The sequence below is a fragment of the Thalassophryne amazonica genome, chromosome 8, assembly GCF_902500255.1.
Source record: "Thalassophryne amazonica chromosome 8, fThaAma1.1, whole genome shotgun sequence".
NCBI lineage: Eukaryota > Metazoa > Chordata > Actinopteri > Batrachoidiformes > Batrachoididae > Thalassophryne > Thalassophryne amazonica.
Genome location: NC_047110.1, coordinates 10,980,159 through 10,995,465, shown reverse-complemented (window position 1 = coordinate 10,995,465; position 15,307 = coordinate 10,980,159). Strand labels below are relative to the sequence as shown.

The following is a 15,307-nucleotide window of genomic DNA, read 5'->3' as shown; positions in this document are numbered from 1 at the left end:
GCAAAACTTCACGTGGAGAGGCCTGGGTTCTCCAATAGGCAAATACTGTAAACAAATATCGGCAATAAAGTAATCTCTACTCTTTCTTTTTGAATATAACATTTTCCCCTAGACTCAGTAACATCTTTGAGATTTGTTAATCTCATCAGATAAATAACATTAAAAAATCCATGGAATGATGAGATTTTCTACTCATTATTGAGCCTTCTGCTTATGCAAGAAAATAGCTTTACGTCCATAGGCTTGTTTATTCATTGCTAGTATTGGATCAGTATTTATTTTGCACCCTTGTACACACAATGTAACATGCCCACGGTGTCCAATAAAATGTTGGTGTTTGTATGAAAATGTGACTGAATGTAATAACTTTTTGAAATATTTTGAAATGAATAATGAAAACAGAATTATTAAAGTTACTTTTTGGCTCTGTTTTTCAAATTAGGAGCCAGCAGGCCCCTAGTTCAAAATTTATAGCTTCAGCCCTTAGAGCCCCTGGTTGCAGCAGAACAAAGTTACCAGATTGGGATTTTTTTTTCCAGACTGAAAGTGGTTTTTGAACAGCCTTTGTGCTGAAAATTAACAGCTGTATCTGGCAACATTGGAGAGATTCACAGTCTTACAACTTCTCACTAACAGCATAGTGATGCTGTTAGTGAGAAACACACACTAGCACTTAGCATGACTAAGGTTAAAACAGCATGAAAAAAGAGACAACATATGCAGACACCACCAGCCTTGCAGTCTACCTTAGAAGATTTAGGCCTTCTCCACATGGAAACAGAACTTTCCCTAAACAGTCTTTTTCTTTTTTGTTTTCAAAAAGTGTTGTCTAAACACACCACCATTTCAAGAACTATCTGTGTCCACATGAAAACTCCCAACCCACCTGAAAACACTGTAGTACATATGCCAGGCCTGTATGTGGAGCTGTAATGCTTCCACAAAAAACAGGGACGAAGATGTGGAGCATGTGTATAAGGGTGATTCTTGGACTAAAGTAAGTCCCTTGTTTGCACTCGGGGTTGCCACAGCAAATCCAAGGTGGATCTGCATGTTGATTTGGCACAGGTTTTGCGCCGGATGCCCTTCCTGACGCAACTCCACATTACATGGAGAAATGTGGCAGGGGTGGGATTTGAACCCAGAACCTTCCGAACTGAAACCAAGCCACTTGGTTAACCACTTGGCCACCACCCCTGCTTCTTAGACTACTGGCACTTATTATGTCCTTTGATCATATTGTATGAAAAACAGAAGAAAAGGGAAATTTCATACTTTTATGGTTATCTTTACAATGAAAGTGTTTTAAGAAATTTGTTCTAGTAGTCTATGATGACTTTTCCACCTTTTTTCAGCATCATTATATGCAAATATTGCCATTTTGTGCTTGTCCCACACCCAGACTTTTGATCTTCAATGATAAAATGAATGGTAAAAAAACGTTTTTTCTAATGTTTTAAAACATCTCTGAATAAAATATCAGTAAAATAATCAAAACATAATTGGGATATTCAATGTCATACAACTGTTGTGATTTTTTTAAAACAAAATGTAGTTGTCCCACACTATTGCCGTAATTTCCACCACAACACTGTAATGTCCCTTTAAAGAGTTTGTATGAAAGATTGTTTGGGTCGTTTCTATGGAGATAAACAGTGACATCAGAGCACATGTATATAGCACCAAATCACAACAAACAGTTGCCCCAAGGCGCTTTATATTGTAAGGCAATGGTGTGGTGGAAATTACATTTACAAGGCCAATAGTGCCCGTAGTTAATCACCCATAAATGGTGTCAGTAGGGTTGCCACCCATCCCTTAAAATATGGAATTGTCCTTTATTTGACTGTTAATTGTTGCGTCCCATATTGAATCAAAACGGGAGGTAAATTGTTCCGTATTTTCATAAATGTCCCACACACACTCAGACACTCATCCAAACTGAATAATGAACAAAATAAAACACCGGAAATATTGAGGGCTGCCAGTGTCATCTCTGTACCTCACGTTGGGTCCTTGCTACAGGACCCGACACGAGGTACAGCGGATATAACTCAGACTTTCACATCTACACCTCTGTTTTCCCACATTTCTGGTCCTGTCACGGGTTGCCTGTTTGCCTGGCATGTCTACACCCGAAACTCCACCACATCCAAAGAAGCAAAAATGTTAGCACATGTACAGGCGTGAGTAGGAAGAGTCGAACCCCTGGCTTGACAGCGTTACTGGCAGTGGGTACAAGGCAAACTGTAGGCAAACAAGTATTTTTATTACTCTTAAAGTAAAAATGTCCTCACTGCAAAGATTAAAAAATTGGTTTGTTTTCCTTAATATTTATGTTTATTATTGCACACGTCAGTGACTACAGTTTATCATTAACAGTTTCGCATCAATAAAGCACTTAAACCTTTATGTATGACTAAATGCTTTTTTCAGAATTAAATATGCCACTCCTTGGGTGGTGGTAGTGGCCCTGAGGAGCCGTGGTGTGCGTCCTTTATTTTCATTACTGAAAGGTGGCAACTCTAGGTGTGAGGTGCTAATCAATGTCTCGAGGAGTGTGTGGGCATTACAGGCTCTGCTCTCACCTGGTTTAGTTCTTACCTCAGAGTGGAGCATTTCTGTGCAGCTGGGCCACTTCTCTTCAGATGTGGCCCCACTGACCTTTGGAGTCCCTCAAGGCTCCATTCTAGGCCCTATTCTTTTCAATTTTGTACATGTTGCCTTTTGGCGGTATCTTTTGAAAATACCAAATATCTTTCCATTACTTTGCTGATGATGTCCAAATACCTGCCATTAAGGTCGTTAGGCAGTGACCCAGTGCAGCCATTATTGGATTGTTTGAGTGAGGTCAAACCTTGGATAAGTGCTAACCTATTAAATCTTAATGAATCCAAAACGGCGGTTATCCTGTCCCCTGGGTTCCAACATCCACTCCTGGGTTCCAACATCCACTCCTGTGTGAAGTACCTTGGGGTGATTTTTGACAGCCATTTTAAATTTGATAAGCAGATCAGTGCTGTTGTTACAACAACTTTCTTCCAACTCCATCTGTTAGCCAAGTCCAAGCCATATTTCTCTATGATTGACCTTAAGAAGGTTATCCACGCTTTCGTCACAAGTAGACTAGATTATTGTAACTCTCTGTACATTGACTTGGATTAGATCTCTCTAAACCGCCTGCATTTCATAAATAACCAACAGTTATCAGCATCACTGAGGTATCATTTTTTTCTTGATTGATTAGTAGACATATTGATTTAATTTCTGTGATCATTCTTTCACGTGAAAGGTCAAATGAGGCTTTAACTGAAAACACTTTTTCCCCCAAAGAAATGGTCAGCATTAGAGGACAAACTAGGTTGGCTGCTGCACATGTGACAGTGTTGTTGTAAACAAATTTTAATGTGGGTCAGCCACTTCCTGCTAACATCCAAACCACTTCATCATGTCAGCATCTGGAATACTGCAAAGCCAGTGTATCAGACTGGAGGCTTCTCAATGACACCTCAGTGATTTGTTTGATTATATTAGAGCAGGGGTTTTCAAAGTGTGGGAGAGTTACCCCCCCCCCCCCCCCCCCCCCCGAGAAGAAACGAATAGCTGCCCCCCACCCCCACGACACACATGCACACAATTTCAGTATCTTTGTGTGTTTCTTTTTATTCTTTTACAAATCTTAAACACATTTTAAACGTATTTGTGTGTTTTTAAGGAACTGTCTATTCTTTCACACATTTTACGCCCTTTTCAAACATTTTAAACGTGTTTTAAAGAACTTTCTTTTCTTCTATTTTTATCTTTTGTCATATTTTAAACATCATTTTTAAAAAGATTTAAACATCTCTGTGTGTTTTTTGGCATAACTAACACAGTTTCTGTGTAGGCTCTCAGTTGTCCAGGTGGTTTCCATAGTAGAGAAGCTTGAATCTTCGACTGGACTGGGTTGCTTGATGCGAGGACGTTTCGCTTCAAATCACAGAAGCTTCCTCAGCTAAAATTCTTGCTCTGGTGGTTTGACTTCTGTCTTGACTCTTGTAGAGAAGAATAATCAAAAAGTCACAAAAGCTGGAGTTTTAAACCTAACCAGACCCCTCCAACCGAGCGGCAGACTGCTATAGGCTAGTGACTAAACAATAGCTCTAATCAGCACCTATTGTGCTCTAGTTAGCACCCTCCTAATGACAGATAGCTAACTTTGTCTGATAGATAGCTAACTTTAGAAACCACTTAAGATTTAACCTGAGATGCAAACAAAACAATGTTATTCCTAAATGCATGAAGCAAAAGGCACTAGAAGCAGGTCACACAGCAGAAAAGATCCAGCACAGTTACCTTAGGAGGATTTTGGGTCTTAAAATTAGAAGGCTTCATTTTAAAATATTAGACCTCCAAAATAATCTTGATAGTCTGCACAAAATGTTAGAAACTTTAGTGGAGGAAGAGGCCCATAATAAGATCACAAAGTTCATAGTTAAAATTCAAATGGCTGAGCATTTAAAAAGTAAGGAGCGGCAAATCATGAAGTTTCACAACCTTTTAGTGCAGAAAAGGCGTACTTTCAGTGGGAGTATTTTTAAAGATACACCCAGACAAATTAGTGACAACAGGGAAAATTGGGTATAGAATCTCTCCAACAGGGTTTTTACACAGACAGAAAAGGATGTGCTCGCTAAAGGACTAAATTTCTCAGTGACCCCTAAACATATACCGACAGTAGATTACATCACTGCAGTAGAGTCAGCCATTAAACATAACAGTTTGTCAGAGTCAGAAGCTGGGGACCTCCGACTAAGAGTCACAGCAGTGCTGAACAGTGCTAAGCCTCCTCCGTCCAACATCACAGGAGAAGAACGGAAAGCTTTGTCAGCACTGCAAAAGGACCAAAGCATCCTTATCCTGCCAGCGGATAAAGGCAGATGCACGGTGGTCCTGAACACATCGGACTACGAGGCCAAGATCAACAACTTGCTCAGTGACTCCAATACATACGAATGTCTGAAGAGAGACCCCACGAGTGGCTATAAGAAGAAAATCATTAGCTACCTCCAAAACCTGGAGAAAGAGGGACTCATCGACAGGCAGACATACTACAGACTGTACCCTGGGGGCGCCACTCCGTGCATCTAAGTGACAAAGTTTTTTAATTCGGCACACAAAATATTCAAATAGAAAAAAATGAACAATTCCACAAACAAACACAGACAAAACTAGTGAGTCCGAAAGGGTGTGGGCTGAAGCAAAGCTTATTAGCGCCCACCCCTGCTAGTACAAGTCCAACAATTCTAATCAGTCATATTTACATAAATATAAATTCACTACTACATGTCGACACAGACATACACATCAATATACTATTCACTTATAATTATATTTATATAGTACCAGATCATAAGAAAGTCGAATCAAGGCACTTTACGCCAGTAAGGACTAACCTTACCAACCCCCAGAGCAAGCACTAGGCAACTGTGGTGAGGAAAAACTCCCTATAAGGAAGAAACCTCAAGCAGACCAGGCTCTTGGGGGTGACCCTCTGCTTGGGCTGTGCCACATATACCTATATACATACGTATATACTTTACAAACATAAATATATACATACATACATACATATACACCTACCCATATCTATATATCTACATACGCATATACATACCCACACATTCAAATATACAATAAGTCCCACTTATAAATTGAACATTCCATATAAATCAAATTATATTTGCTTCTTTATGATACTTAGACATAATGTTCTTTTTGAGTAGTTTCTTAAATCTCACTAAGGTACTACTCATTCTAACCTCTGTTGAACATTTGTTCCATTTCCTCACCCCAACCACAGACACACAAAAACCCTTTACATTTGTTCTTACTGGTGGTTTCATAAAAATTGCACAACCTCTTAAACTATATCTGGATTCCCTCAATCGGAACAGACTCTGGACATCTCGGTAAGGCTTGGTTTTTCGCTCGAAATAAAGTTTGAATTGTAATGTAATCGACCAAATCAATGAATTTTAATAAATTTAAAGACACAAATAGAGAATGAGTTGGTTCACGATATTGTTTATTGCAGATGATTCGTATGGCTCGTTTTTGCAAAAGGAATATTGGATTGGTATTTGATTTGTAAGTGTTTCCCCATGACTCAACACAATATGTCATATATGGTATAATCAGAGAATGATATAAAGTAAGTAACCCTTCTTGCGGCAGTAGGTTTTTGGCTTTATACAAAATGGCTATAGTTTTTGACAATTTTGATTTCACGTAATTTATATGTGGTTTCCAGCTAAGTTTATTATCAATTATAACACCTAAAAATTTATTCTCTGTTACTAACTCAATTTCCTTATTGTTTATAGTTAAATTTTTACATTTGGGTGCCTGTTTATTTCCAAATATAATACATTTAGTTTTCCCAAGGTTGAGTGACAACTTATTAGCGTCAAACCAAACCTTAAATTTTTCCAGTTCTTTCTCCACTATGTCCAGAAGCTGTTCAAGATTTTCACCGCTACAGAACACAGTTGTATCATCCGCAAAAAGGACACATCTCAGTGAACTCGACACCCAACTTATATCATTTATATAGATTATAAACAACAAAGGACCCAGCACTGAGCCCTGCGGCACCCCACATGTGACATCCCTGAGTTCAGAATTTGTATTATTGAATTGAACATACTGAAATCTGCCTTGTAAATAACTAGCTATCCATTCATATGCCAGACCTCTGATTCCATATTTCTGCAGTTTACTTAATAGTATTCCATGGTTAATTGTGTCAAACGCTTTCTGTAAATAAAAAAAACACCTATTGTGTATTGTTTATTATCAATTGCAGTTGCTATACTTTCCACAAAGTCCATCAAAGCATGTGATGTAGTTCGAGACCTTCTGAATCGATATTGTTCTTCACAAATGATGTTATGCTTCAGTAAATAATCATTTAATCTTTTAGCAAATATTTTTTCCAAAATTTTGGAAAATTGTGGCAGGAGTGATATAGGTCTATAATTAGAAAATGTGTGTTTGTCACCAGTTTTAAACAGAGGAATTACTTTGGCTATTTTCATTTGAGAAGGAAATTTACCAGTACTTAGTGACATATTGCAAATATAATTGAACGGTTTTACTATACAATCAATAACTTTTTTTAATAAAGCCATATCCAAATTATTAAAATCAGTCGATTTCTTACTTTTTGAACCATGAACCAGATCAAGTATTTCCCTTTCATGAGTACCACCAATGAACATTGAAACAGATTTGTTAAACGTTGAATTATTTACCCAGAAGTTATTAGTTGATGAGTCAATCTTACTGGCAAGATTTTTACCCACATTAACGAAGTATTAATTAAAGTGTTCACCAATAGACTCGTCGTTATCAATCGTGATGTAGTTGTTACTCTGAAAAAATGAAGGATAATCTCTAGTTACTCTATTCTTTTTTACTATTTCATTTAATATGTTCCATGTGTTTTTGATGTTATTTCTATTTTTGACAAGTAACTCATTATAATATGTTTTTTTACTGAGTCTCATGATATTGATTAACTTATTCTTATATGTTTTATACTTACTTTCAGCTTCCTTAGTTCGTAGTTTTATGAATTGTTTATATAGTACGTTTTTCTTTTTACATGCCCTCTGAAGTCCCTTAGTTATCCATGGTTTGTTGCTATATTGATTTCTATATATTTTGTCAACAAATGGACAGTGTTTATTATACAAACTGGAAAAAATGGAAATGAAAGCATCATATGACCTGTCAACATCATCAACAAAAACATCTGACCAATTCTGACTTGATAAATCCTCCCTTAAATTATCAATTGTTTCAGGTGTTACTTTTCTACTCATGAATTTGATATTGCTTTGATACTTACAACAACCCTCCAATGCAAAGACTGAGAAAACTGGCAAGTGATCACTGATATCACTGACCAGTAGTCCCCCACTAAGATTACCGGATATAACGTTAGTTAAAATATTGTCAATGAGAGTTGTTGAGTCCATAGTTATTCTGCTAGGATGAATGATGGTTGGAAACAGTCCTAAACAGTACAAGGTGTTTATAAATGAGGTAATTTGTGGATGATTGTGAGGGTTTAAAAAATCTATATTGAAATCTCCACAGACAAATAAATGCTTATTTCTGTTGATTTTGTTGTACATTCTTAAGATAATGTCTTCAAAGGTGTGGACTGCCCACAATCCACAAACAGGACGTGCCACTCAGGCCTATTGTATGTAGCACAGATTCCATCACATACAATTTGGCCAAGCACCTCAAGTGGATTTTGGCTCCTCTAGTGGGTAACTCAGACCACCATGTGGAGAACACACAAGATTTTGTGAACAAGATCAAGGACCTGCAGCTGGAGGCAGATGAAACAATCGTGTCATTTGATGTGACTTCGTTGTTCACCTGCATCCCCACCGCTGAGGCCGTCTCAGCTGTGAGGCAGAGACTGCTGGAGGATGTGTCTCTACTCTCTTGGAGATCTGTCTTAACACCACGTATTTCCTGTTTAGGGGGAATTACTACAGGCAGATTCATGGTTGTGCGATGGGGTCTCCGGTATCCCCCATTGTGGCCAGTCTGTACATGGAGCGAGTGGAGAAGACAGCCTTGACATCTTTCACGGGCATCTCTCCCAGTCACTGGTTCAGATATGTTGATGACACATGGGTTAAAATCAAGCAACAGGAAGTTGAGGACTTTACAGAACACATCAACTCGGTGGACGCCAATATCAAGTTCACACGTGAGGATGCCAGAAACAACCATTTAGCGTTCTTGCACTGTGATGTTACGATTGGAAAGAACAGGCAACTCCAGACAGGGGTTTACAGAAAACCAACTCACACTGACCAATATCTGCTCTTTGGCTCAAACCACCCCCTTGAACACAAGCTCGGGGTGATCAGGATCCTTCAACACAGAGCCCTACAGGTGCCCACAACTGCAGAGGGAAGGGCTAAAGAACAACAACTTGTCCGGAAAGCGCTCACAGTATGTGGGTACCCACGATGGTCCCTGGACAAAGTGCAGAAGTCCCAGAGAACAAAGAGACCAGATAGACAGGAGACAGAGACAAGAAGAAGAGTGTCTCTCCCTTATTTAGCAGGAGTAGGGGAAAAACTACAGAGGATCTTCAGACAGCACAAAATCCCAGCTTACTTTAAACCGGTTAACACCTTGAGACAGAAATTAGTTCACCCTAAGGACAGGATCCCTAGTTACAAACAGAGCAATGTAGTGTATTCTATCAGATGTCAGGAAAACTGTAACGAAGACTACATCGGTGAGACTAAGCAACCTTTACACAAAAGGCTATACCAGCACCGCAGAGAGGGCGCCATTGGACCTCAGTCTGCAGTTTATCTCCACCTTAAAGACACTAACCACATGTTTGAGGACAAGGAAGTTAAAATATTAGCCAGAGAGAAGAAATGGTTTGAGAGAGGGGTCAAGGAGGCATTCTTTGTGAAACGTTTGAAACCCAGCCTTAACCGGGGAGGGGGTCTGAGGCACGCTTTATCCCCTGTTTACAATGGGGTACTCAGGTCAAAGCAGTTTCAGTCTTTTGTTCATGGTAATGAGTCATTCACGTCATTAGCAGAGTCATCAAGGGAGCCATCAGGAGAGGGACAGCTGCCCTGTCATTAGGAGGGTGCTAACTAGAGCACAATAGGTGCTGATTAGAGCTATTGTTTAGTCACTAGCCTATAGCAGTCTGCCGCTCGGTAGGAGGGGTCTGGTTAGGTTTAAAACTCCAGCTTTTGTGACTTCTTGATTATTCTTCTCTACAAGAGTCAAGACAGAAGTCAGACCACCAGAGCAAGAATTTTAGCTGAGGAAGCTTCTGCGATTTGAAGCGAAACGTCCTCGCATCAAGCAACCCAGTCCAGTCGAAGATTCAAGCTTCTCTACCATAACTAACACATTTTAACATAAATAATAAGGGATGGGTATTGATAAGATTTTATCTATCGATGGCATTATTGATTCTGCATATCGAGCAGATTTCTTATCGATTTCCTTACCAATGCCTCCTGTGAATTTTCTGTGTACTAAAAGTAGGCTTTACAGGTTTTTTATGTCAATAATATTTTATTGAGTCTTAAAGTAAATGAATATGCAATTTGTCACTGGATCCTTGATCTCTGGACATAAATAAAAACGGTGATTCGCTTTGAAGTTATTAATTCCGACTGGACTCTGTCTCGGCAGAGAGCAGCACAGTGTTTGGAGCTGTGCCAACGGAACAGAGGACGATTCTGGTTTCTTGCCTGCAACAAGACAAGAGTCCCAGTTAGTGACTTTAATCCGCACAAAAGTGACTTAAGATTTGCTTTTAAATGGCTTTGAGAGGGGTTAAGAAGCGAACTTGTCGCTTCTGAAAAGCATTGAAGCAATGAACCAACGAAGCGGTGGATAGGAGTACTGCTTCGTTGTTTCAAGCTTCACAGCGGAGCTGTTACAGAAGCGGTTGATTACAGGGGGGCTCACAGTTTGAAAATTGCTGTACCAGAGTAATAGTTCCCAATCTTTTTCCAGGGAGAACATTTCCAGGTTATTTTTGATAGCATACGTCAGAATCCATTAATGTTCCACGCCCAAACAGTTGGTGGCGGTAATGCACCAGTTTGATTTGCAAACCGCCAGTAAACTCGAAAGAAGAAGGCGGCTTATTTTAGTTTTCCTGGCACATGTTGGATTTACTATGACATCTCATCAGAGATGTTTCAAAACAGTTTTACATATATACAGACCACAGACTAAGTCTCACATTTTCACATCCTGGTCTGAGACATAAGTGGCATGTGCAGGTCATGCCGGCAGGCTTTGCCATGCCCGATCCATCTCAAGGTTCCCTCGTAGGTGCTCAAATCGTTTCGAGTCCTGTTTATGCTGTCTTCAGAATATGTAAATTGCTGTCAGATGGCGCTCAGTCTGCTATCAGATAGGTGTCCCATCTTGACGGTGCCCGGAGGATTTTGAACATGTGCATCACACTCGGGGCCACCAGCTGATTTTCACCAACTATGTGGACTTTTGCAGATGTCTGTCAGAACGTTTTGGAACTGAAAACCGAAACTTTTCGGATGTGTGCTGATTCGTCATTCTGACTCCATTCTGCGTGATTCCGGCTACAACCCCTGGCAAAAATTATGGAATCACCGGCCTCGGAGGATGTTCATTCAGTTGTTTAATTTTGTAGAAAAAAAGCAGATCACAGACATGACACAAAACTAAAGTCATTTCAAATGGCAACTTTCTGGCTTTAAGAAACACTATAAGAAATCAGGAAAAATAATTGTGGCAGTCAGTAACGGTTACTTTTTAGACCAAGCAGAGGGAAAAAAATATGGACTCACTCAATTCTGAGGAATAAATTATGGAATCACCCAGTAAATTTTCATCCCCAAAACTAACACCTGCATCAAATCAGATCTGCTCGTTAGTCTGCATCTAAAAAGGAGTGATCACACCTTGGAGAGCTGTTGCACCAAGTGGACTGACATGAATCATGGCTCCAACACGAGAGATGTCAATTGAAACAAAGGAGAGGATTATCAAACTCTTAAAAGAGGGTAAATCATCACGCAATGTTGCAAAAGATGTTGGTTGTTCACAGTCAGCTGTGTCTAAACTCTGGACCAAATACAAACATGGGAAGGTTGTTAAAGGCAAACATACTGGTAGACCAAGGAAGACATCAAAGCGTCAAGACAGAAAACTTAAAGCAATATGTCTCAAAAATCGAAAATGCACATCAAAACAAATGAGGAACGAATGGGAGGAAACTGGAGTCAACGTCTGTGACCGAACTGTAAGAAACCGCCTAAAGGAAATGGGATTTACATACAGAAAAGCTAAACGAAAGCCATCATTAACACCTAAACAGTAAAGAACAAGGTTACAATGGGCTAAGGAAAAGCAATCGTGGACTGTGGATGACTGGATGAAAGTCATATTCAGTGATAAATCTCGAATCTGCATTGGGCAAGGTGATGATGCTGGAACTTTTGTTTGGTGCCGTCCAATGAGATTTATAAAGATGACTGCCTGAAGAGAACATGTAAATTTCCACAGTCATTGATGATATGGGGCTGCATGTCAGGTAAAGGCACTGGGGAGATGGCTGTCATTACATCATCAATAAATGCACAAGTTTACATTGATACTTAGGACACTTTTCTTATCCCATCAATTGAAAGGATGTTTGGGGATGATGAAATCATTTTTCAAGATGATAATGCATCTTGCCATAGAGCAAAAACTGTGAAAACATTCCTTGCAAAAAGACACATAGGGTCAACAAATAGTCCGGATCTTATTCCAATTGAAAATCTTTGGTGGAAGTTGAAGAAAATGGTCCATGACAAGGCTCCAACCTGCAAAGCTGATCTGGCAACAGTAATCAGAGAAAGTTGGAGCCAGATTGATGTACTGTTTGTCACTCATTAAGTCCATGCCTCAGAGACTGCAAGTTGTTATAAAAGCCAGAGGTGGTGCAACAAAATACTAGTGATGTGTTGGAGCGTTCTTTTGTTTTTCATGATTCCATAATTTTTTCCTCAGAATTGAGTGATTCCATATTTTTTTCCCTCTGCTTGGTCTAAAAAAGTAACTGTTACTGACTGCCACAATTTTTTTTCCTGATTTCTTATAGTGTTTCTTAAAGCCAGAAAGTTGCCATTTGAAATGACTTTAGTTTTGTGTCATGTCTGTGATCTGCTTTTTTTCTACAAAATTAAACAACTGAATGAGCATCCTCTGAGGCCGGTGATTCCATAATTTTTGCCAGGGGTTGTATGTATGACGCGGGGTATAAGCAGGCCTGGTATTTTCCGGCTTTTGGATCCGGATATATGCAGTGGAGGCGACAGGTTGCCATGTAATTCCTATGGAAAGACGCGTTGTGGATATGTAGTGACGTGGAGATGTCTGTTTGGAGTTTATACGTGATTTGGACATGTCCTGTCTCTGGCAATCAGTCTGAGAGCAGGACTTATATCCCTTTTGTCTTTTATTTAACACAATTATGACAGAGTTTGATGGGATGGTCCACAAATGACGTTTAGTGTCAGGAAATATACCGGTTCTTTGTTTAATAAGAGCCGCAAAATATACCCTGTTCTTTGTTTAATAACACGGTTTATCATTGGTCTAGCTCGACGTGATAACCGATCATTGAACGTGTTTTAATGTGGCTTGATCTGTATCAGAACAAAAATCTTTTCTTAGCATTTTGCATTTGCCTGTTAGACAAAGCGATCAAATTGAAGAAAGAGATTATTTAATGGATATGATTTTGACCAGTGCAGCCGATTGCTGTAAGTAGTATTTTATGTAGTTTGAAGAGGTCTTAGTAAAAGGATTAAGCATCCATGATGAGTGTTCGATAAATTTCAAAATTCAAATTGCTCACGAATTTTGACATTTTGAAAACAAAATGCTTAGCTCGTGTTGTAAGTTAATAACCATTCATTTATTGAAATAATAATTATTTTTCACATATTTGAAACTTGGAGTGGAATGCGAATCCAAACCTTTTCATTTTCTGCCTTGCTTTTCTTTCCACACTCATGTTCGCTTGGACTGGTCTTTTGAATAAACTATAAAATAATTGCCCTGAAAATATGAGCCCAGCAGCAACAGTGTTCAGTGATGGCAGTATGTAGACAAAACCTGCAGATGTTAGGGGAACCTATGCCCAGTTTTTGTTTGTAGTTATATTAGTTTTCCAAACAGGTTTGAAAAGGCCTAAAATCGCAGCCCCCAGCCTGGGGCTTTGCCCCTGGACCCCATTTGGGACGTAGGTGGCCCCCAAACCCCTCGATAAATTAGTTTCAGGCTTAGCCATATTGCCTCAATGCCAGCCCTCTATAAGTCTTTGACTTTATTATATCAAGTTTTTGATGGAATTCTTTGTCAGTTGACATTATTCAAGTTATTTCACACAGACAAACTCAGGGAGGGCACAGCCCTGATCACATTGGTGACCCCCAAAGGAGACACAATAAGACTGTCATCTGAGTCAGTCTTGACTAACTTAATTTGGCTAACTTGACAAGACAGCTTGTTGAGAAGATCTACAGCTGTCTGTATAAAGGATAAAAAGTAGGAGAGAAAGGACACAGCCCCGAGGACAACCTGTATTTGAAGATATAACAGGTATAATTTATCAGCATTAAATTAGCAGGCGAGCAAAGAAAATGCTAAGGTGATCGCTGGCTGCTAGCCGTAAGCTTCACTAACAGACCCAAAATTTAGATAAAGTTGAGGCCAAGGATAGGAAGCATAGCTCTATACTATGCCACTATGCTAGCTATACGAGAGAGAGAATAAATGCATCTTAAGTCTGGACTTGAAAGTTTCTACAGAATCTGACTGTTTTATTGACGCAAGGAGATCATTCCACAAAACAGGGGCACGATAAGAGATGGCTCTGTGGCCCGCAGGCTTTCTGTTCACCCGAGGGCCACAAAGTAGTCCTGCGTCCTGAGAACGCAGAGCCTGGGCGAGTACGTAGGGTTTAGATAAGATAGGTCAGATAAGTAAGAAGGTGCTAGTCTGTGAATAATTTTATAGGTTAACAGCAGAACCTTAAAATCTGGTCTTGCAGAGACAGGAAGCCAGTGAAGAGACGCCAAAATGGGTGTAATGTGATCAAACTTTCTGCTTCCTGTCAAGAGTCTAGCAGTGGTATTTTGAACTAGTTGGAGACCCCTAATGCTGGACTGTGGTAGAACAGAAAATAGAACATTGCCGTAGTCCAATCTAGAAGAAACAAATGCATGAATCAGGGTCTCATCATCAGCCATAGACAGGATGGGACAAATCTTTGCTATATTTCGTAGGTGATAGAAAGCAGTCCTCGTAATATCTTTAATGTAGAGGTCAAAGGACAACATAGGATCAAAAATTACCCCAAGGTTCCTCACTTGGTCAGTGTGATGTATGACACACGAGCCTAGGCTAAGTGTTAACTGGTCAAATTGATGGTAATGGCTCGCTGGACCAAGGACCATGATTTCAGTCTTGTCTGAGTTTAGAAGTAAGAAATTGTTTGTTGGACAGTTAGCTTTTTAAATTAAAGGCAAAAGTCCAAGACATATTCAGTGACTTGAAAATGAACATTTCCAAGTGACTTGGAAATGTTCATTTCCAAGTCACTTTCCAAGCAGGTTTTCATCCACATCCTGGATAAAAACCTGCTCCAGAGCACTCTTGACCTCAGACTGGGGTAACACAGGACAATGACTCATAACACACAGCCAAGATA

General features: G+C 39.5%; 1 long non-coding RNA gene across 1 annotated transcript; it reads left to right on the top strand.

Annotated features, from left to right (window-relative positions):
- The first annotated feature begins 1,420 nt into the window (after positions 1 to 1,420).
- LOC117515022 lies at positions 1,421 to 14,569 on the top strand. Its single transcript, XR_004561997.1, has 3 exons — positions 1,421 to 1,431; positions 7,025 to 7,029; positions 14,313 to 14,569. It is a non-coding gene; the product is annotated as an uncharacterized LOC117515022 (long non-coding RNA).
- Positions 14,570 to 15,307: the final 738 nt, after the last annotated feature.